Source organism: Onychomys torridus, chromosome 15, assembly GCF_903995425.1.
Source record: "Onychomys torridus chromosome 15, mOncTor1.1, whole genome shotgun sequence".
NCBI lineage: Eukaryota > Metazoa > Chordata > Mammalia > Rodentia > Cricetidae > Onychomys > Onychomys torridus.
Genome location: NC_050457.1, coordinates 12989723 through 13014025, shown reverse-complemented (window position 1 = coordinate 13014025; position 24303 = coordinate 12989723). Strand labels below are relative to the sequence as shown.

The 24303-nt window shown below is 36.7% G+C and overlaps 1 protein-coding gene and 1 long non-coding RNA gene across 4 annotated transcripts in view; one reads left to right on the top strand and one right to left on the bottom strand.

Moving 5' to 3' along the window:
- The window catches only part of Edil3 (EGF like repeats and discoidin domains 3), a 435127-nt gene that overhangs the window by 28150 nt on the left and 382674 nt on the right, over positions 1 to 24303 (bottom strand). The gene's annotated exons all lie outside the window — the stretch shown is intronic.
- On the top strand, positions 4793 to 23999 carry LOC118596256. Its single transcript, XR_004946672.1, has 3 exons — positions 4793 to 4907; positions 20528 to 20762; positions 23873 to 23999. It is a non-coding gene; the product is annotated as an uncharacterized LOC118596256 (long non-coding RNA).

Genomic DNA, 24303 nt, shown 5'->3' with positions numbered 1-24303 from the left:
TACAGGCATCTGGGTTTCTTACTGGGTGGAGATGTTTTCTCCTAAATTTCATACCTTGACTCTGTCCAGTGGATATATTTTTCACCCACTCTAGCTTTTTTTTTTTTTTTTTTAAATCTAGAACTGTTTTTCTTTGCTGTTTCTGTTCAGCCAGCTTCTGTACTTAAACAGGCAACAGAGGCAGCAATCTGTTTCAACCTGGACTTTATCCTAAAATCCCCTGCATTAAATTTAGAATACCAGCTCAAAGAAGGCTTCTTTCATTATAGAAATAATTTTGACTCATACGTAAAAGGAGCTTGCTGAAACAGGGCACACACCTTACTGAGCAGAACACCCATTGAGTTCTGGCCAATGACTGGGTTCTCATGTCAATCTGGCTGAAAGAGGAACTGCAAACTTTCCGGATAAAGCACTCACTACTCTAGGAGATTCCCATCTCGCAAGGTTTTATTCAAATAGGATTGACTTTTGAGGGCACTGGCCTGGTTAATGGCTCAACATTTGACATAGTGCACTGCCCCTCATGTCTGAATCTGTATGACGTGAACGTGACGTGTAACAAGTTCCCAATAAAAGTTTCATTGGTTTGAACTGGAGCTGATTTCTTAGTGGGTTCCATGAATAAGAACAAACCTATGGCTAAGAAAGAAAGCCTATTTTCTGCCAGAAAACACTATCTGCCTTAATCCTGTGGGTTTTTTTTTTCCTCCAGTAATGAAGTACTGTTGTTGTAGCATAAAGAATACCAGCAAAAATAACTAGCTAATAAGTCGTCAGTGTTGGGAAACTCAACTTTTAGAGTCAGTGACCTCACAAAGCTGGAGGTAGATGCTTCTTAACTGCCTGCATGCTCTTCTTTCTGTCAATCTCTTTATCAGGAAAGTTGGGTGAACCGCTCTCTGCACAGAGTTTATGAAAATAAAATGAGTGCGCTTCTATCCAACACATACAATCAAAAATAGAATGAGTGGTATGAAAGACATCAAGTAGAAGCTCCAATAGAGTTGAAGAGTCTACCGTCATGGTGTTGGAAGGTTGTAGAAAGGGGGAAGTGAGGCCTAGAGCTGTACATGTCCGTGCAGGAACAATAATGAAAGAAGAGGCAAGGAATTTTAAGGAAACGGGGAGGGGAATATGGCAGGGCTTACAGGAAAGAAATGGAGGGAGAAATGTAATTATATTATAAGCTCAAAAAATTTTTAAAAATATAAAAATTTATTTATAACATGAAAAAGTGAGTTGAAGTATATTTTGATCATATTTTCAGGGTGTATGCAAAGATACAATGGTTAACAGAAATATTACAAATAAATTTTTGACATACTTTGCATCACTAAATATTCATTTGTACACAATATAAATGCAGTATAAACATGTTAAATTGTAGTGTTTAGGTCTCCTATACGTTCAATATAGATAGACTTTCTCCATATATTGTTAACCCATTGTTGGATGGATCTTTGAATGCACAGCCTACATACATTAGAGGAAAAGTATTTATATGAGGTTTGTTTTCAGTGGACATAGGACTTTATGTGTGCCAGACAGGTGTGGTAGAGCTGCATACTAGTCCTTATGAATACTTACTTAACCTCGACAGTGTTATTAAACAATTACGTATGTCAGTTGGGTTCAGGGCACATAATAACTCCTAGTATTTGAACAAGGTTATCATATGTTTACTGTACTTTCAGTGGGAGCACAGGCCAAAGAGGTAGTGTGTTATTTTATTATGATATAGTATTCACCCTTTATAATTGATTTGATCTCACTATTTGAATGTTTAGACTCCTTACAATATTATGGATGTTTGGTAAGATATGAATTCTAGAAGCCCTTATTATAATCTCTTTGTTGAAATGGTTAATTTCCAAAAGTAGTTTTAACCATTTAATATAGCAATTGGTTTTCTTATGCTATATTTTAAAATAAAAAAGTTAAGTAATAAAATCCCATGCATGGTTCCAGTAGTAGCTTTCTGAGTGCAGGTGGTCATGCAGTATTATGTTTGCAGGACACTTGGCATATGGTAGTATTCCAAATATCCAGGTATTGTTGGCCCTGGACTCAAATTAGAGAAAATTCCACATTTGACAGTTGCCTTCAATAACCAAATACACAGCCATATGTCAGCCTGAAATTCACCCCACCCCGAATTTGCTGTCAGCTTATGCTGGCTAACTTTCTAAAATGATTAATTTAGCATTATGCAAACAGTTCAACTGAATATTTTAATTTAATGGTGTAGGTACCTTGGTGGTTATGAGTCTGTTAGAGTTAGCCATTTAATTCTGATAATCTTTTGCATTGTAAATACAATTATATGCTATATAGAAAACTTACAGAGGAGGAGATGAAATCAACATTTCCCTTGCTCCTTTAGGTTTTTCTGAAAATTTTCTAACATTTGGCATTAAAGAGTAGCATTGTAATTTTTAAATTATTAAATGCTATTTAAATCACAGTTCTAGCCGGGCGGTGGTGGAGCATGCCTTTAATCCAAGCACTTGCTAGGCAGAGCCAGGCGGATCTCTGTGAGTTCAAGGCCAGCCTGGTCTACAGAGCGAGATCCAGGAAAGGTGCAAAGTTAAACAGAGAAACCCTGTCTCGAAAAACAAAAAAACAAACAAACAAACAAACCAAACCAAAACAAAACAAAAAAAAACAAAAACAAAAACAAAAAACCAAAAAAAACCCCACAATTCTATTTTTATAATAATAAAATGTAAGCCCTAGTTTGCCTTTACTGCTGTGAGAAAGACCTTGACCCGAAGCATCTTGAAGAAGGAGAAGGAAGGGATGTATTGGAGTAGCAGGTCACAGTACATCACCAAGAGAAGTCAGGGCAGGAACTCCAAGCAGCAGTCTGAAGGCAGGCACTGAAGTCGAGACTATGGGGGAGCTGCTTACTGGATTGCTCCTGGCTCACCTTCAGCTACCTTTCTTACATCGTCAAAGTCCACCTGTCTAAGGATGATACTGCCCAGAGTGGGCGAGCCCCTCCTCCCAAATCATTTAGCAATAAGGCAAACTCACTACATAGAAGCCTTTAGACCAATGTGATGGAAGGATTCCTCAGCTGATGTTCCCTCCTCCCAAATGACTGGGTTATATCAAGTTGACAGCTAGTACATATGAGCTACTGCTCATATCTCTCACTACTAACATGCTGTAGCCAATGGCTTTCCTCCTCATCACCTCCCCGGTGAATTTATTTTTAACTTACGGTAGTTTAAGACATGGTTTGTTCCATACGGAATTCCATGACATTTGCTTGTAAATAAAAATACATGTATTTTGCCCTTCAGTATTTCTACTAAAATCAACCATTCTAGAAAATCCCAGTGTTCTTATCTATTTGCAGAGACAAATTTAAAAAGAACTTAAGGCTAATAGAGGGAATTATATTTAACACAAAATAATAGGGTTTTTAAAAATAAGGGTATCAGGGCAAACAGATGTGAGGAAAATACACTGAGCTATAATTTTACTATCTGAAGTTAATACTCTTTACTTCTTTTTGTTGTTGTTGTTTTTACACAATACCTGTATCAAAATTTTTTCACAAGCTTGGCTCACCATGTACATGCTGCTTTGAATTTTGTATGATTTTATCTTGGGTGCTTTGCATATAATAATAATAATAAGAATAAGAAGAAGAAGAAGAAGAAGAAGAAGAAGAAGAAGTTGTGGTGGCTATATTATATTCTTCATTGTAGATACATGCTATGGAAATATTCTATTAATTCCCCTTGATAGTGATTTGTTTCCATTTCTTTTATCCACAGAATACCAAATATAAGCTAAACTGCGTTTATGTTTCATTGTTCATTGCTGTTCTGTGTCTTTATAGACACCAGAACCCACTGTTTGAATCACAGCATGCAGTGTTTCAATTTGCTCCACAATTATAGGCTTTTATCTACTGTGTAAGTATTTCCCTCTACTACTCACAAAACCTCTCTCATAGAAAAGTTTATACTTATGACATCCCTAATAGATTGGGCAGTTTTAAGTTTCATGTCTGAAGTGGCACTGAATGACATTTAATTTTCATTTTCCTTCTTGTTCAGTCCCACTAACTAAATCTATATATATATATAATCCCCCTTAATGTCCTGCTACATATCTTGTTCCATCTTTGAGTATGGTAGTTTGTCTAGCATTTGCATTTCCCATAGATGAACATGTTCTTTTATTTTATATTTGACTCCATACAATGTTGAGATTTCCTTACTCAAACCTACCATACCTTTGTGATTGCATAACATTTTGTGACTTAAAAGACTTGATAATTCCATCAGTTAAAAATTATTTACATGTGCTACAATTTCTACCATATTTTTCCTTTTTTATTCAGTTTTAACATTAAGCTACCAAGGGTACATATTTATATGTGTGTGTATTGTCTGTGTGTGTACACAAATATGTACATGTGTATGATTACAAGCTTATTTATATCCATATACACATGTTGTGTGGTATGGGAACTTACTATATTTTTATATTATAATTTTCTCTAATTGTTTAGTGATACCTTTTTTAAAAATCTGCATCCATGCCTGGTTGATTATTATAAGACTGATGCTTTCTTTGAAATTTTTACTATCAATCATCATTATTTACCAGAATATCCCTTGGTAAGGATTTCATTTATGATTATTTGGTAGAATGAGATGGATTTGAGAAGGGAGAGGAAGGAATCCTTTCTTGTTGCCGCTGACCAATGGACTTCCCTTTGCTGACCATCAGTGCTAAGGAGGTTGCCTTGGTTTTCTTTCAGACCTTCCTGTATCAACACTGCCTCTGGCACCTTCCCAAGGCCTGGCAGACGTTGACACCGTTCAGCTGAAGTGGTTGAAGGTCAGCTCTCTTCTGTTCTTCCTGCTTTTCTTCAAATAGAGGTAGGATATGTTATTTTCTTGATAATACAAAATGTGAAGTGGCCTTTTATTTTTAAATAAGTGGAGATTTTGTTTGAATAACTGTAGTTCCCTATTAGGTAATCTACCTATTATCATATTATTATCAGTTTTCTCCTCAAGATGCAGAATCTCAGGGCCAGGAAATTTCCTTCATTATTAACCCTGTGCCCAGTGTACATGAGGAGTTCCAGTGATGCATTTTGAATGGTTTCACAAGTTACAATAAAATAACTAGCACATCCACTGTACTCCCTGCTCCTTGACTGGTGTGTGGTACTGTATGTTGGACTCTCTTTGTCCATGGCTGTACTACTGCCACCTTTGAGTTTCTGGTTGCAATAAAGTGGTCCCGGGGCCCTCAGCCAAGGGTGACCTTGGTTCTGGCCTGTTTTACTGATTGAGATGTCAGAATCTCATACTATGCTTACAAGAGATGCTGCCCAGAGACTGGAAAATCTGTGTGCATACTTCAAGAATTTGGAAGGGGATCAAAAGGCTGCAACAATCATGATCAACAAACTGAAAGAGTTAAACTGATATAAGTGATTTTCCAGAAGCTGAACACAGAGACACTTCAACTTGATTCTGCTCTATCAACTCTGAAGGAAGCTTTGAAGTGATTAAGGGAATCCCATGAGACTTTGCTCATATTAAAAAGCATTCCTTAGTGAATAATTTAAAAACACTAGCAAACTAATATAAATCTTATAAAATATACCTGTATTTGAAAAAAAAAAATAGGAAAGGCCAGACATAATGTGATGCTCTTGACTTGTTTGAATAATGTGCTACTGAGGAAGAATTACTTAATTTTTGTCATTTCATAATAAGTAGACCATTGCAATTATCTGTTATAATTTTGCTTTTGAATTATTCTGAAAAACTGATGCATAATTATGTTTTTAATAATTAAACACCTAGCCATTATCCAATATCTCCAATTTCCATATTCTAAAAAATAAAGCAGGTTGATGAAAAGTATCTAGCTTCAAAATCCAGGAAGAAGACTCACACTTTTCTTAGAGTATTATTGAAAGTGACTTTCTGCTGAGTTCATCAAAAGCAAGGTTGCCTCAAGAGAGAGTAGAATTAACATACCTTCTTTAGTCACCTTTCAAGACTGATTCTGATTAGGCAAGAACCTTGACTTATTTATTCCATGAATAAAACTCAGAACTGGTCCTTAATTGAATCAGTCTACAATTGATAGGGCCATTACTAGTTGGTAATTGACTATTTAATACAAGTCTTTGATCAAAGAGCATAGCAATATACAATTAAATTTTTGGATGTGTTAAAAAAAAATGTTGAAGCCAAACTGAATGAGAAATCAAAGAGTACAATCATTAATAACTTAGATATAATTTAGAAAACAAGGATATATCTTTTAAGGTTGAATTGAAATATGTCATTGATCACTTTCTAAAAACCCAGGTGTACATTGTATAGCCCAAATTTTGGTGCATGCTCTTGAAAAGATTGCTGAAAATATTATTAAGAATAACTTTAATAATTCATTCTACCATAAGTACATTTGCTCAACCATGTTCATTGTGGCTTTATTCATAATAGCCAGAAACTAGAATCAGCCTGGATGTCCTTTGACAGAAGAATTTGTAAAAAAAAAAAAAAAAAAAGTGGTATATTTACACAATGAAGTATCACTCAGCTGTTTAAAAACAGCAACATGAAATTTTCAGGCTAATGGATGCATCTAGAAAAAAATCATCTTGAGAGTAACTCATACCCAGAAAGATAAATATGGTTTGTATTTACTTATAAATGGATATTAGCTGTTAAGTAAATGATATTCAAGCTACAATCTTCAGACCTAGTGAGGGTAGGCAAAGAGGAAAGGTCTGGGAGGACACATGTATCTCGCTGAGAGGGATAAATAGAATAGATTATATGAGTAGACTAGGGGCAAGTGGGAACAAGAAAGAGGGGATCAGGTGGGGAGGTAGAGGGGAGACAGAGTAGAGGGAGAGAATGTGGGGAGAGACAGCTGGAATTGAGGGACACTAGAAGGATCATATGGAAACCTAGTGCAGTATAAACTTCCTAAAAATATATGAAGGTGATCCTAATGAGGTCTTCTAACAATGGGGGATACAGAGTCTCAATTGGACATTTCTTGTCACCAAACAAGGCTTTCGGTAGTGGAACTGGGCAGCATTCAATTGAGTTGTAGGTCAAGAATGTTCCATGAAATCCCTGAACAACCAAGTCCATTGGTAAGACAAAGAGTTGTTCTCCACAAACTAACAGCAGGGCCCCATTGTTGAGAACAATACCCACGTAACTCATGAACATGAGAAGTTGAGCTGGTGCCTACACAGAGCTTTCAACCCTATGTTTTAGTCTCATTGGTGCAAAAAGGTACTCTGCAGGCTACTGAAAGAGACACGTAAATAGCAACCCAGCCACAAAAACCTTTGGCCTATAATATCAATCTGTCCTTCCTGCAAAATATTCTAGGGCAATTGTGGCTCAGTACTTGTGGGCATAGACAACCAATTTCTTAGTTGACATAAAGCCCATTCCATGAGAAGGAACCTACATCTGATACTGCTTGGGTAACCAAGAACCAGAGGATAGAAAGTCCAGAGATATTGGTAAAACCAAACACTACTAGACTTAAAAAAAAAAAAAGTATCAATAAAAAAATTTAAAAAATATTTTATTTGTGCTGAAATGTGATATTTTATTTGTATGTTAATAAATAAAGTTTGCCTGGAGATCAGAGGTTATGGCCTAAACAGAAGCCAGGTGGTGGTAGAACACACCCTTAATCAGATCACATGGCAGGCAGAGTCTCTGTGTGTTCAAGGACACAGCCAAATGTGGTGACACAGGCCTTTAATCCCAGTACCAACCATAGAGACCTAGAGATCTATATAGGCAGACAGTGATGAGGAAGTAATGTGGCTGGGCTTAGAGCCAATGAGAAAGCAGAACAACAAGGTAATAAAATTGCAGGTTAGACAGGAAGAGGCTCTCTTGGGAAGCTCCACAAAGTGGTGAGCTAAGGTTAGTTGGTGGCTATTGCTCTGATCTCTACGGCTTGCACCTCTGTATTTGGATCTGTGTTTCTTATTTAATAAGACTCTTTAGAAATTCGTCTGCATTCCTCCAGTAGCAGAGAACAGCCAGGCTTTATATGGAGAGATTATAAATGGATGTCTCCATCAAATCTCCCCCCCCCCCCCCCCTCCCCCCCGCGCAGGCTCAGGGAATCCCATGGAAGAGGAAGTGAGAAGATTCTAAGAGTAAGAGGGGGTGGAGAACACTATGAGAACAAAGCCTTCTGAATCAACTAAGCAAGGCACATATGAACTAGCAGCAGGCACATGGCCTTCACAGAATTTCACCAAATCGTCTGCATATATGCTATAACTTTTAGATAAGTATTTTTATGAGATTCCTGAGTGTAAGAACGAGGTGGTCTCTGAATGTAAGATTCCTGAGTGTGAGAACGAGGGGGTCCCTGACTTTTGTGCCAGCTCTTGGGACTCTTTTCCTCCTGTTAAGTTGCTGTGTCTGATACGTTAGGTTTTTGCTTTATCTTATTATGTTTTATTTCCATGTTTGGTTGTTATCTCTTAGAAGCCTGTTCTTTTCTAATGATAGACAGAAAGGGAGTGGATATAGAGGGGAAGAGAGGGGGCAAAATTGGAGGAGTTGAAGGAGGGGGTATATTATATGAGAAAAGAATCTATTTTCAATAAAAGGAAAAAAGACTCATTTTAATAAATCTAATTTTAGCAAAGGCATTTCACTTATATAACTATTACCTATTTTAAATACTCATAAACAAAATATGTATATACTACTATATGTCTATATATGTTGTTATATAAATATTCTTATTTTGTTAATTATAATACTCAGAGTAAAAAATATGCTATAATAAAAAAACCACATTTTATGTCTTGAACATGAAGTGTCTGGCAATATTAGGCAAGCTAACATAATATGTATTTTTATGTATTCTTCCTGCTGGAAGAGCTCTGTGTCTTCTGTTGAAATAAAATTCTCAAAACTTCCAGTCATTCTTACATCATTTTGTTTTGTCAGACCATGCAAATGTAATATTGAACTTTTCTAATCTCTCCTGGATATATGCCTATTTTATGAAGATTAATTTTTAGGCTAAGCCAACAACAATCATGAAGTAAAGAATGTTAGATACTTGTTTGTTTGTTTGTTTGTTTTCTCTTGACAACTCCAAAGTAAGCAGTAAGGACAAGGCTTCACAGGAGCCAGATAGAAGGTGAATACTTCAGAATGTTTGAGGAAAGTGCACCATCAATGCCAATATTTAAAGCAAAACCATATAGAGTACCTAAGAAGCTCAAGAAGGACATGGTTATGACGTAGTAGGTATGGATCCACTAGTGGGTTACAGTGACGTGATCTATTAATACAGAGAGTTGACTGCCCCAAGGGATACCTACAGTAAATATATTTTATCCAAAATATATAGTGCATGCATGATACAGAAATGCAGATTAAAGGGATGCCAATTATTTCCAGTCAAATGTTTCATTAGTAGTATTGTCAATGTCATAGTTATAATAGAAACCAGTCCTGAGCGGTCTTACAAGTGTCAAGTTCTTTAACATCAGTCATGACAAATTATACCAGGGTTATAATACATATCTATAGATTTTTCTTATTAAATACCTACAAAAATGTAAATATTTTATTCATATTTATGTTTATTTACAGAATAAGTACCTTATCTATATATTTTTGTGTGTTTATGTTCATTTCTATTTATTTTCTCCTGGGTTTAACTCATAAATAACAATTTTATACATGTAACTCCAGTCTTAAAATTCTCAATTAGATACTGATTTCTGTTTCACATTTATTCTTAATGCATTGTCTACTTTTGGAGTTGATTAAAATATAGGAAATAAAACAGTGCAAGGCAAGGATAAAAATCTGTGTATGATGTCGTAGATATATAATAATGAAGTCCTATAGCACAAAGTGTTTTGAAGATATCTATAGTGAAGCTCATACATGGTGTATGGATAGCACTTGTAATGTTTTGGCTTGAAATAAGATGTATAGTTTCCATTAAATATGTTACTCTTGACTGCATGCAAAGCATGTTCTGCTTCCATTTTCCTTCTTCTGAGAAACAGGATGGCATTTTCACTATTTTTATGTATGTGCTTATCTCAGGACTTATATAAAGGCTGATTTCCTTGTGCAATCAGCTCCAAGAGCCCTCATATTTATAAAATCATACTCTTTTAACTTTGAAACTATTCATGTGATATCTTTCAATTATTATAAAATAGCTCCTAAACTGCTATCTTAAATTAGATGTGGGATTAAAAAAATCACTTGAAATAAACTCATTATATTAAACTTATTTATATTTTTGCATACATAGTCAAGATTTTTTAAAACTTCCCAAGTTATACCTTACATTTGCACACTTAAATAAAGAATTTGTGATATCAATTTCTCATCACTTAACTATTTCAACTTGCTTTATCTGTATTTGATATCTCATCAGAAGCATCAAGACTAAAACAGCTGACTTATTTGTTTATAATTTAGTTTTGAGACAGGGTCTTATTATATAGCTCTGGAAGACTGGAACTAGCTGTGTACTCCAGGCTGCCTTTAAATTGGCAGCTCTGTCTGCCTGTGCTTCCCTAGTACTGGGATTAAAGGCCTGTGCCACCACAACTTTTGCATTGCAGCTGTAACTCGAAAAAGAATTGAAAGTATTATTACATATTCAGAGATACAAATTAAGGAATATATACTATTTTTATTTGATATTTGTACATTTAAGGGTCTTGAAATAAAAAAAGAAATTTTAATGAAATTTTGATATTGATTCAAGAGAAGAAAAAACATATTAAAATTATTAGACAAAATGATACTAAACTATAATATCAGAAGTTATTTTGCAATAGAACCAATCAAGAGAGAAGCAACAAAATATAGAAGTAAAAATTGTACCTAAAGAGATTATTTTGGCATGTCTTTTCCATTAGGAAGAAATCTTGTACACTTTAACAACTGCTTAGCATCTGTTAGTTTAGAATTGGAATGAGGGTCTGCCACTGCTGCTTTTCCTGGCTGTCAGTGGAGGAACAGCAGCAATGTCCCTTGAAGGATCGCTGAGGGGACCAAGAGACCAGAATGGAGGTCACAGAGATAGTCACTCACTTTACTGCTCTGTTATACTAAGAGTATGAGCTTTTGTTGGGATGCACCACCAGACCAGCTCTTGCACAATCACTTTCCTTAGAGAGCAGCAGGAAATGACCTTGATGAGCATTTGAAGAATGCATCCCAGGAAAGAGGATGTGGGGAGGATTGAAAGGTAAATTGGGAAGAACCAGTGAAATAACACCATCTTTTGAAAATTTTCCCACTGCAACAGCCAATGAGACTGCATTTTTAATTTTCAAACAGTTATTTAAAAGAATACAATAAAACTCAAACAGTAGGAAATACATTTAACACTTTTGCACAGAGTATAACTTTTAATGTAGGTTTTTGGTGAATGTATTTTATTAAGTCGAGAGCTTTCCTATTTATTTATTTATTTATTTATTTATTTATTTATTTTGCTACAAACATATAAAACCATGACTAGGTAGTACTGAATACTATCAAATTGTATTTCTTTCATAATTGAGATGATCATTTATATTCCTCAGTTAATATGTAAAAGCCACACAACTAAAACTGAAGGGATCAAGTAATTAAATTACTAATAATATCAGTTAATATTTTATGAACTCCATCTCCATTATGTCCTTGTATTTTTATCTTACTTGGAGGTATCTCATAGTAGATTATTTAAATTTCTTTACTTTCAAATATAGTTATGGCAGATATGTTGTAACTAAATATTCACAACTGTTTTTGAGATTGTTTTTTAATTTTACATGAATAGTGTCATATGGAAACATTTTAGGAGTTGTTTTTTAAAATTAATATTTTTACTGTTACCAACATGACCCATATATTTGTTACTAAAATTCACTTATTTTTACTGCTGAACAATATTCCATGTATGTAGATACAACAGTATATGTATTCCTACTCATTTTATGTATATTGTTTTACGTTTGTGAGTTTTGAAGTCAGAAAAATAAACATTCTTGTACTTATTTTTTTTTAAATATTTAATTAAAAAATTATGCATATATGGGTGTTTTTGTCAGCCTGTACATATGTACACCATTTGCATGCCTGGTGCCCATGGATGTCAGAAAAGGGTCTTGGATCCTTTGGAACAATAGTTACAAATAATTGTGAGCTGCCATGTGGTGCTGGGAGCAGAACACAGGTCTTCTGTGCTCCTGACCACTGAGCAAATGCTCGGGCCCCACACATACTTATTTCTTGGTGTGGACATTAAAAAATATTTTTACCAATGTCTTATGACATTTGTTAGAGAGTAAAAGAATATTTAATTTCACAAGACAAGGTAGGTTTCCAAAATATCCTTCTCAGTTTAGACAGGAAAGATATTTTTAAATTACAGCTGTAATATCTCAGTTTAGGGATTAACACTCAATGTGGTTCAAATAAGAATGTACTTGATAGTCTCTTATATTTTAATGCTTAGCCTTAGTTAGTGAAACTGTTTGGGAAGGATTAGAAGGTGTAGCTGTATTAAAGGAGTGTGTAGCTGTGGGCAGGCTTTGAAGTTTCAAAAGCCTTTGCCATTTCCAGTTAGCTCTTTCTATCTACCCCCATCTCCCTCACTTCCCTTCCCCCGAGCCTTAGGCTTGTGGGTCAGATGTTAGATTCTTGCCACCAATCCAGGCAGATCATTGCCTGTTTGCTGACATACTTCCCACCATGAACACAATAGACCCATCCTCTGTGACTGTAAGCAAGCACCCAATGAAATGCTTTCTTTGGTAGATTGCCATGGTCATGGCATCTCTCCACAGCAACTGAAAAGCAGCTAAGACAACGATAGCAGACGCATTTCTAAAATTAGAACTTGTACACATTTTTGACATAGATTATTAATTACTAGTGGACATATTAATACTCTGATGGATTGCATTTCTCAGTGTTTTATTAAAACATTTGCACCAGTATTCATGTGTGAAATTCCCAACCCTTTTCTTTTTTATAATACATTTTTTTTCCAGTTCTGGTTCTTGGAAGTCATTGTTTCACAAAGCACAGTTTCACAAAAAGAAACTATTCTTGAATTAAAAGGGTTTTCTCTTCATGGGAACGTTTGTGTAAGGAAGAGTAATTACATTTGAAAGCCGAAATTCAGATTTAATTTCCTAACAGTGATATGCTTATTTCAATTAATTTTTTCATCTGTTCCTCCCTTCATTTTTTTTTTCCTAAACACATTTGATTTTTTAATATGGCTTTGAGGTTCATCATCTAAAATAAATATGGCCTTTCTATTCTAATTTAAGTTTATTGGCATAAACATTTATACTCAATTTTTCCTCTTCATATGTATTTCTGTCACATTTTTAAGTACTAGTCTGTGGTGATTTGAATAGGTATGGCCCCCATAGATTCATGTGTTTGAATGCTTAGCTCACAGGGAGCGGCACTATTAGGAAGTTTGGCCTTGTAGGAGTAGGTGTGTCACTGTGTAGGTGGGCTCTGAGATCACCTTTGCTTGAGCTATGAGCAGTGTGACATGCAGTCTCCTTCTGCTGCCTGGGGAACACAATGTAGAATTCTGAGCTCCTTCTTCAGTACTGTCTGCCTGTACGCCACCACCCCCATTATGATGATGCTGGACTAAACCTCTGAAACTGTAATCAAGCTCCAAATAAATATTTTCCCTTAGAAGAGTTGCCATGGTCATGGTGTCTCTTCACAGCAATAGAGACCCTGACTAAGACATAGTTTTTTCTTTATCCTTTTGAACAATTTGTCAAGAATTATCTACTGATTATTTCCTTACTTTGTTTTTTCCAAAGAATTACCTTTAAACTCTTGAAATAAAAGTTTTCTTTTAGAAAAAAATCAACATCTTCCTCTATATTTATAGTATTCATCAAGGGTGGGGTGGAATTCTGAAACTATGTTAAATTTGGACATATATAACACTCTGAGGGCACTTTTTGTCTCGGTAAATAGCATAGCTTAGCAGAGTCTCCACAAGATACAGAAAGCATTAACAGCTTTGCCTACAAGTTTTAATCAATTAGAAATACAATTTTAAAACCCATTCACTGTAACAATAAATCTTGTATAGAGTAGCTATGGATACAGATGCAAAAATTCTCACTAAAAGGAATTTTAACATAGATGAATGAAAAGATAGAACATATTTCATAATGTGACGTCTCATTTTTTAAAGGTGTATCTAATTCACCCAGTTGTTTTTGGTTTTTAACGTGTCCATTAGGATTTTATAACAATTTTCTGAATTAACATAAAATCTATTGTGAAACAAACAAAAGAAGGATTAAGAAAACCCAGATAGATGGATGAGTGACCTAAACAGTGGTGGCAGGGAAGGGGTGTGAGGTGGGGACTTAAAGCAAATACGACATCATAACCATTTAGCAATATAGCGACAAGGCTAGAGACACTGGCAATTGTAAACAAATAAAGGCGGGAATTGTGCCTCCTACAAGTGTGTTGTGAGACACAGATGGTGGAGAAGAGAACAAATGGAAGGAGATTCAACAAACCATGCAGCAGCAATTGGCTATTTGTACAGAAAATAAACATGAAGTCTTTCTTTTTACCATATGCCAAAACAGATTCCTAGAGACTTATTTTCTTTAAGGTAAAAAAACAAAAAAAACCCAAAACTTTTTGGGGGTGGGGGTTTTGAGACAGGGTTTCTCTTTGTAGTTTTGGTGCCTGTCCTGGATGTCGCTCTGTAGACCAGGCTGGCCTCAAACTCACAGAGATCTCCCTGGCTCTGCCTCTGGAGTGCTGGGTCACCACCCGGTATAAAGAAAAACGTTTAAGTATTCTTGAAGGATATATATATATATATATATCTCAAGTCATTTGTCACATGTGGTAAGAAATTGTGTTAAAACAAATCTTTAAAAATATATTAATACATTAAAATAAAATTCATGTAAACGATAAATGTTAAATTATGTCCAAATAAAATAGCATAGGTAAAAACAGTGTCCAAAATGTTTTGAGAACTGTAATGCATTGCAAAAAGCAAACCAATAAACAAGATGTTGTGGTGGGTATTTTTAGTTCCAGTGTTATAGAGGAAGAAATAGGAGGATCTGAAATTCAAGGTAATTCTTTGCTATATTGTGAATTCAAGGCAGGCTGTCCTGAATAATATATATATATATGTGAGGATGTAGCTCATTGGGTAAATTGCTTGCTATTCAAGCACAGGAATTTGGATTCAGATTCCCAAGGACCATTGAAAAGCCAAGAATGGAGGCAGGAACATGGTTATCACCCCAGCTCTGGAGGGACAGAGATTGTTGGGTTCCAGCGGCTTGCCAATCCTCTAGTCTACACAGTTCCACAAGCTCCCAAATTCAGAAAAATGATTAAGATGAGGAGTATTAGGAAAAGGTAGCACACTTTGACCTAGGATGTCTATGTGTATACACACACATGCAAACAAATGAGAAAACATGCACACACATACACCACATGCCTCCCTCCCAGTAAATAAAAACCACACATTTTCTGGACAAAGGACAAATAAGAAATATAATCACAGATATGCTTTGAACAAGAACAGCCACCATGAGCTCATATATTTGAATGCTTGGTCTCTTGTTGGGAAGGATTAGGAGGTGTGTCTTCATTGGAGGAGATGTATCACTGGGCATGGGCTTTGAGATTTCTAAAGGTGATATCATATCCAGTTAGTGAGCACTTCTCTCTCTCTCTCTCTCTCTCTCTCTCTCTCTCTCTCTCTCTCTCTCTCTCCCTTCCTCCAACTTGCAGATTAGATGTAAGCTCTCAGCTACTGCTCCAGCACCATGCCTGCCTGCCTGCTGCCATGCTTCTCACTATGATGGTCTTGGACTCACTCTCTGAAACTGGAAGCAAGCCCTCAATTATTATTATTTTTTAATAAGTGGCCCTGGTCATGATATTTCTTCATAGCATTAGAAACGTAATGATGGCAGAAACAAAGTAAATGCTGCCTTCCTAATGCTGTTTCCTCTGGGTATTTTATCACCACAACAATAGAAGTAACAAGTGCAACTGTGCAGAGATAACTAGTATTTAATGACATTGAAAATGGACACAAACACTCCATTCATGGATTCCATCCCTAAATGCATTCCTGAGATAAGCTATCATATGTGACTATATGGAGACTTATAGGAGGGCATTATCAGCAGCAGTATAATTGTAGGTGATAACTGCAGATCATGAAGTCTATTAGGATAAGTGATATCTCAAAGGGGTATATTTCTTCAATGCTTTAAATGATTATAATAGCATTACATATACAATATTAGGGAAATTCTCAAAACTGCAATATTTGACTGAATTAATATAAATGAAATAACAAATTGCAGATAAATATGAATATGCACAATTCACAAATGTCCTGGATGTCAGCTTGACAGAAGCCAGAGTCATCAGAGAGGAAGGAGCCTCACCTGAGAAAATACCTCCATAAGACTCAGCCATAAGAAATTTTCCTTCCTTCCTTCCTTCCTTCCTTCCTTCCTTCCTTCCTTCCTTCCTTCCTTCCCTTCCTTCCCTTCCTTCCTTCCTTCCTTCCTTCCCTCCCTCCTTCCCTCCCCCCCTCCCTCCCTCCCTCCCTCCATCCCTCCATCCCTCCCTCCTTCCCATCTTTCTTTTTCTTTTTGTTTTAGTTCTAGTTTTTGTTTTTTGAGACAGGGTTTCTCCGTGTAGCCTTGGCTGTCCTAGAACTTGCTCTGTAGAACAGGCTGGCCTCAAACTCAGAGAGATCCACCTGCCTCTGCAGCCAGAGTCCTGGGAGTAAAGGCGTGTGCCACCACTGCCCAGCTGCGCCACCACTGCCCAGCTGTAAGAAATTTTCTAAATGAGAGATTGATGGGGGAGGTCTTAGCCCATGTTGGGTGGTGCTATCCCTGGGCTGATTGGTCCTGGATTCTATAAGAAAGCAGGTTGAGCAATCTATGCATGAGCAAGCCAGTAAGTAACACCTGCCCATGGCCTCTGCATCAGGTTCTGCCTCCAGGTTCCAGCCCAGGCTTCCTTTAATGATGGACTACGATTTGGAAGTATAAGCCAAAATAAACCCTTTATTCCTCAGCTTGCTTTTGGTCATGGTGTTTTGTCATAGCAAGCGAAACCCTAAGACACCACGTAGAAAGTAAGCAAGAGAGGAGAGGAGCCACCAATGCCTAATGCTGAACTGAAGCCATGTTGCTCTCACTTTCTCCTAAGATGGCCACCAAATATCTCAGTTTCCCAAGAATTCGTTCTCACCCAAGCTAGTGTCAGCAAAATACAGTACAAACTTTGGTTTGCTTTCCTAACTGCTCCTAATGCCTCTCTCTTGCTGGAATTAGATTTTAAAATTGAAAAGTGATAGCTTGATTTAAGATGATTTTTAGTATGGGTACTTTGGCCAAGAGAAATATTTATACAGTGTTCTTTATTATTTACTGCAGAGATACAATGGGGCCTAAAGTCATAAACATAGGGAAAAAAAGGCAAAAAGACACCCAGACCAAAAAGAAGTAAAAGTACTTCTGTGTGCAGATGACACTAAATTCTATGTAGAAAATCCATTACAACCCACTTAAAGTGTTTTATTCAAAAAGCAAATTCAGCAAGTTTATAAACTACAAGTTGAATTGGAAGAGGCAACCTTGTTAAGTGCAAGATCTGCCAAATGATCTAGATATTCAACACAATTCCAGTGACAATTCCAATTACTCTCCTTTGAGGTTAATGATGAATTAGCTTTAAAATTCACATGGAGGATCAGAGAGTCCAAATAGCAGAAATGATCTTGCAAAATAACAAAGTTGGGTGACTTTTATTTCTCAGTTTCAAAAATTTTTCTGCAAAGCTACATTAACTAAAAGAGCATAGAGCTAGTAATAGAAATGAATGCATATATCTGCATACAAATGTACACACAGAGGCATATAAACATGAATTTAATTTTGCTTGCAATTTGTATAATCTTTTATACCTATTTTTACTATGCCTGAACTCATATCAGTAATAACAAGTAATTTATTTTAAAGAAAGATTTTGTAGTGTGTTCCTGAATTTATTTTGTATGACGTATTTTCATATTTCTTCTGCCTTTGGAATAAATAAGCAGGGTAATGGTCATGTAGATGAAAACTAGCAACTGTAGCTGTATATTTCCTCAGTTATATCACAAAGTTCATCTCCCATAACAATAGACTAGTTCTCATATGGAAACTATATCTAATAAAATGATCTCTTATAAGCGTTATTTCTTCACTATAAGTTTTACTAAAATCAATATAACCCATGTACTTTAAAGACCTTCTTGAAGAACCTGCATAACAATAAGAAAATTTAATGACATCAATTGAAGAGTATTTATTGGCTTGCCAATATATTCTTTCTTCCTTTCACAGCATTTCTCATAAAATTTGATGCTCAGTATAAAACCATATGCTCAATAACTTGTGTTTTGATTTTTAGTGTTTTAATTTTATGTAAGGCCAAACTTAATATGTCAATTAATACATCAACATTAGCATTTATAATTGAGATTCATTCAAAATGGAAAAATGGTTATGGAACCTTTGCTGGAATTCTCCTTGACCGTGGAGTGGACTTCGCCTTTGTCTTTAGCATGCAGGCACAGTAATTTTATGGAGAGCTTACTAGGCAGTATGTAATGGAGTACATGTTCATGTTATTCAGCAAATAACACCAGAGTGGGTTCTACTTTTATCTAAGTTCACAATTCAGGGAACCCAGAAAAACTGTGTGACTTCTCCAAGGTTGTGTTTATCAGGTATATTCAATACATGGCTACTGTGTTTCCCATTCTCAAGATTTATCCCAAGAAGGGTCCTGATAGAAGAGACATGGGAAGACAATCTTTGACTGTGTTCAGAAATCCAGGTCGAAGCCTGCAAGCAGCAAACTGGCAGTGAGGCATCTTATTTCTTGTTTATCTGCTCCAGTGTGAATGCCTCTGTAATCCATGTGCTGAGGAGAAGACCTTTCTGTAATTGTCTTGAAAGGAGCTGTGTACACTAGGCAGCTCTTAGATTTCAGAGTCTGTCTCACTTACTCTCACATGCTTTCTAGCGAGTACCACGAGTGAGCATCCCATGCTATTTGCGGTCATTTGTTCAGGAATGTCTGACTTCTGCTGGAGTTTGAACTGGCAGAGTTATCTCTGCTCCACTCACTTTGGGGCTTCCATATCTATTAATAGGTCTTCATATAGTGGACACCTGAGAGTGTGCTAATTTGACAGGCAGACAGCTAAAGGAGAAGAAACTGAGGCAAAAATGAAAGTTGAGGTTGGGTTTTAAAATACACAGAGCCAACTTTTCCATCCTGCTAGTAATGAAAATACTAAGTTTAGGTTTGACCAGAAGAAAACTTAAGGCGGAGCAGGAAGATCTCCGTGTTTATCCTTCCTAGCACAGTGACTGTGGCAGCATTGCACAGCAAGTGGTTGAAAGTTAGCAAGAATGACACCAGTGCTTTGTCAGCAATTCAGGGTGAGAAGATGAAGGTGACTAGACTCAAGGAATGGAAGGGGAGTCGCGAACCAGAGCCCGTGTGGAGGAGAGCACATTTCCTCCCCACCCCCACCGCTGTCTCAGTTTAATCAGAGTTTAAGTCAAGATAAGGAACTCCAAACAGATAGTCAGTGCCAGTCCTCAGGGATGAGTGGGGTAAACACAGGTAGATAAGGATCCAGGGAGGCAAAAGGGAAGAGTGGAATGCAGAAGGAAACAGAATGCAGTCATTTCCCCCAATAAGTGTGAGCATCCCAAGAATAAAGGATATTAGGATTATCCTCTTGGGTGTCTCTTGATCCTGCTGGAAAGTATAATATTCAAAACTGAATTTGCATTACCTCAAGAGGCCAGACAAGAGAAATTGCAGATTTAATGAGGAGTATAGGCTAGGGCAGAGTACCTGGGGCAGAGTGTCTTGGAAAACCAAATGTTAAGAATGGCCGGTAAAATTTCAGAGACTCAATTGTGACAAAATTTACTTTTGAAAATCTGCAGAAGTCAAAGAATTCCAGCAAGGCTTGCTGACAGGGAGTGGAGTACATGGAAAGGAGATGAAGTAAGATGGGTGAGGGGCAGGTCTGGTTTCCAGCAGGAAAGAGCAGGTAAAGGGCCAGGCAGATATTCTGCATCATGGAACAGAAATGTAGGTATATAATCATGCCTCCTCTATGGCTGAATTCGTTTGTGAAGACACAGAATATCATTCCAGAAATCTGTTAGGGAATCAGGTGGGGGTGTGGCCAGAGGAATAATTCATGATTACAGCAATTAAAAGCTGCAAGGCAACTGAAACCATGTTGCCTAAGAATTCCTGGGTCAGGCTTTAAATCTCCAACCTCTTGAGAGCATCTAACCCCAAGATGTAGGGCTGTGGAGGGGGAGATGAATCAGCATAATTCATGTTCCTTCCCTTTTCAGAAGCTGGAATTCATAGCACAAGGAAGCCAGGGAGATAATGCAAATGACTCCCATGCAGATTAACCAGGACCTTAGGCTCCAGGGCGAGGCCTCCAGTTCTTTGCATTTCACTCTTAGCGATACAAAAAGGAACTCATCCAAATGAAGAGGTCTCTTCTCTGGGACAAATGTGGTGTTTTGCTGAAGAAGAGAAGCAGGATTAGTCACATGGCTAAGGCACCATGACACTAACCAGGTAAGGTTGGTGAGCACACACCGAATGGTGACTAGATGGTTTTGACAAGTTTGGAACTTCTTTGCTTTAAACACTCCCCAGTTCTTTTTTAATCATTCCTACCCTAAGTAAAGGAGGGATCTATAAAAACTCAGAAAACCGTGTTTGCTGTCTGCAGATTCCATTTTGTGCTGGTTCTGTTATTGTCACCCTGCATGAGAATTCCTCCAGAGATGAGAAATCAAAGAAATGGAGTAGAAATCACTCGTGACAGCATTGCAGTTTTTTTCTCCTCTGGCATGATTCCTCTGGTTTAACAAGACCTGCTATGGAATATCTATGAGAAAAAATAATTCATTGCTGTCTAGTATATTCTGAGGAGACAAAATGTTCACTAGTATCCTACTATCAGCTTGAAAACAATGTTTGTTCATAAGTGACAAGACTTAATTTAATTGTGGGTCTGTATATTGGTACAACACCTGGGAACTTTGGGGGAAGAGGTTGGTCTTCTACATTACAATGAAAAATAAGAATATGAAATCACTAATTAAAAAAAAATCACAACTTAAGTAAATTGGCCTTAATTTGATTCTTGACTGAATGCTCTTGCTCATTGTTTTAGAGATTGTTATCTAGGACTACCTGTTAGGCAGATTTAAATTAAAACTCACTATGCTAATTCACTTATTTTAAACTATTCCGTTTTGATAATATAAATAGGATTGTGTTCTTATGTTAAGATTTAAGATGTGATCTGGGCCATGTTGTATTGATACTGGAATAAATGTGTTTTAACAGAGTCAACTAAGGTTCATACCGAAACATGAGATTTCATGTTAAAAATACAGAGTGACAATGCAGAACATGAAAATAAAACCCAGAAACCGATGAATGCTTACTGATAAGAATGTGGGGATGCTCAGTCTGCTGGCTTATAAGTAAACGCATATTTCATGCCTTCTCCTTCGCTACGTTTACTCTAAAAAAGCAAACAAACACAATTTGATGGAAAACTAAGACAATAGCTTCAGCCCTTCAGTGCTTTTCAATCTGCAGTTTCTTCTATTTCTATATGACAGCAAAATTCCAAATAATGAAGATGTGGTTTGCATCACAAATGCTCTTCCAGCAGATACTTTGTGATATAATACTAAACCCAGGAGAAATGGACTTGATATTGGAACCTACTGTGCTGTACTTTCATGACCTCTCTGATTCCCAGTTATAAAATAATAGGCATAGATTAGTGAGATTCCTTTCCATTTGATAACATCTGTGCTTCCCTGTGCACATGCTAATAGTAGCTACTTCAAAATTATTTTTATGCACAAATTAATTCAAACCTCAATTCAGTATTTAGTGAGTATCTGCTATGACTGAGGTCCTGGAGTTAGAAAAATCTCCTAGTGGTAAAGTGAGGGGAGATTTTTGAACGCACAGGTTAAAACTCCCAGAAAGCCCTCTGGGCAGAAGAAGGAAGGACACAGGAGAGTGAAAACAGGCAGAGCCAAGGCAAGCCTAGTTATTGAGGTGTTAATGAAGGAAAGGGGATAAGTCAGGGCAGGGAGTGTGCTCGCAAATGCCCTGTCCCTGGAAGAGGATAAAGAATCTGAGTCCTTGGAGTGTCCCAAGAATGTCTATCAGATAGGAAAGAAAGCTTCCTTCATTTGAGAAGCTTTTCTAGCAACTGGACAGTGAGCAAGATACCATGCTTACTACCTATCTACAGATTCAAGATTTTTACCACGAATGGGCAATTCAAAAGTAAAGGCAATTAAGTTTCCACCATATGTTTCACTTGAGCAAATCTTGTAAGCTCTCTGGACTTAGCATGGTTATAAAAGGCAATGCTAGTATTGCCCAGGCCCACCCTCCAGCACTGTGTTTTTACTTTTCAAACTGATGTTTGGCTCTAAAACTGTGCGGTCTCTAGGCATAAATTTTTATAGAGACTACCACACTTGAAAACAGCTCAAGTGTCAGCCTGTTTTATTCACAAACAACATAAATGACCATTATCATACATAATTTGTGAGTCCAGAACACACTCCAACAACACTTTATGGCTTTTTGAAAAGAAGCCTGCATTCATGTGGCATGACACAAATTTAGATTTTTTGGTTTAGCCAGCCTTCCAAATAGTATTCTATATTTAATTTCCGGTGACATTAGTATGCTGACTTTTTAGTGTTTACCATTTGTCAAAATATGTAGCCCACTTTTCACCAGCATTTCTGGAGAAACACAGGGTTGGAAACTGGAGTGGAAGTTCATTCCTACATTATATTTCATATGTGCTACAAAAAATGCTGCTGCTAAAAATACATAAAAGACTCAATTGCTAAAAGGAGCAGATCCTCCATATATCTTTGGCTTGTGCTCAGTGTTGCTTCATGCAACTTTATTATTAGGGGGGAACTGCAACTTTGCCTCACTGTCCATGCACATATCCAACACACAAAGACTCATCACTTCAGGCCAAGCCTCAGGCTCTTTCTCGGAAGGGAAATGATTAGACCTTCTTCACCTGAGTTTAGGAGTGACCATCTAAAACTCTTTTCTTTTCATGGTTTTGGGGCTTCTGAAACAATTTATATGTAGCATGAGGGTATGCATTATTTGGTAAGATTAATCTCAAATATCATTTATTATGATGTCAACCAATGTCAGCTATAAATCAGAAATGGAACCAGGGTAGCCCATTAGGTGACATGGCCTCCTCCTCCCTCAATGTATACATTTGTTTCAAAACTGCATTTTCTTTCAGTTGAAAATACACATTCTTGTTCAGACACTTCCATTTCATATCCACACTGTAATTAGTAAGAGATATCCTTAGTACATGAAGAGGGAAGTAGTTCAACAGCATTTAGACAGTCAAAGTCAACACATTTAGGTTGATATTTCAAGTGATTTATGTGCTTACCAAACTGTGCAATAAAATAATGCATCATTACAAAAAATCCACTGACACAGAAGAAAACTCATCTTTCTCAGATGCAGGCCTCTTCTAAAGAGGGACATAGCAGTGTCTGTCTTATACTTGTTAAAATGTGGGCATACAATGCTATGAAAATAAACCTTTGATATCTCTCTATGTTATTGTTTTTTTGCCTGGTTTTGTACAGAGCTCATCTGCTCTAGCCAGGACTTGACTGGAAGCTATTTCTCTGCAAAGCTGGAAGTCGTTGACAGGAGTTGGTCATGTATTATCTGGTATCCTGAGACAACTGTATACTGTCTTCAAACTGTTTCCTCTCCTAGAAGGTGAGGTCCAGAGAAACTATTCCTGACTTATTTTTGCAACTGCTTATTATACTTCTTATAAAACAGAAATATGAAAAGAAAAAAAGGGTATTACAATGTTTTCAGAGGATGAATGCTAAAATACATTTAAGACATATTTTCTTTAGTTACAAACTTGTTTGCTCTTATAGCAGTAGAAGCAGTGTCTCCTAGCAACAGATTAGACCAATATAAAACCCAATATACAGGTGTAATGAGTAGCAGCAGAAGCATAATGGCAAGTAAGGGTCACACTTCTCAAACCCTGACCATC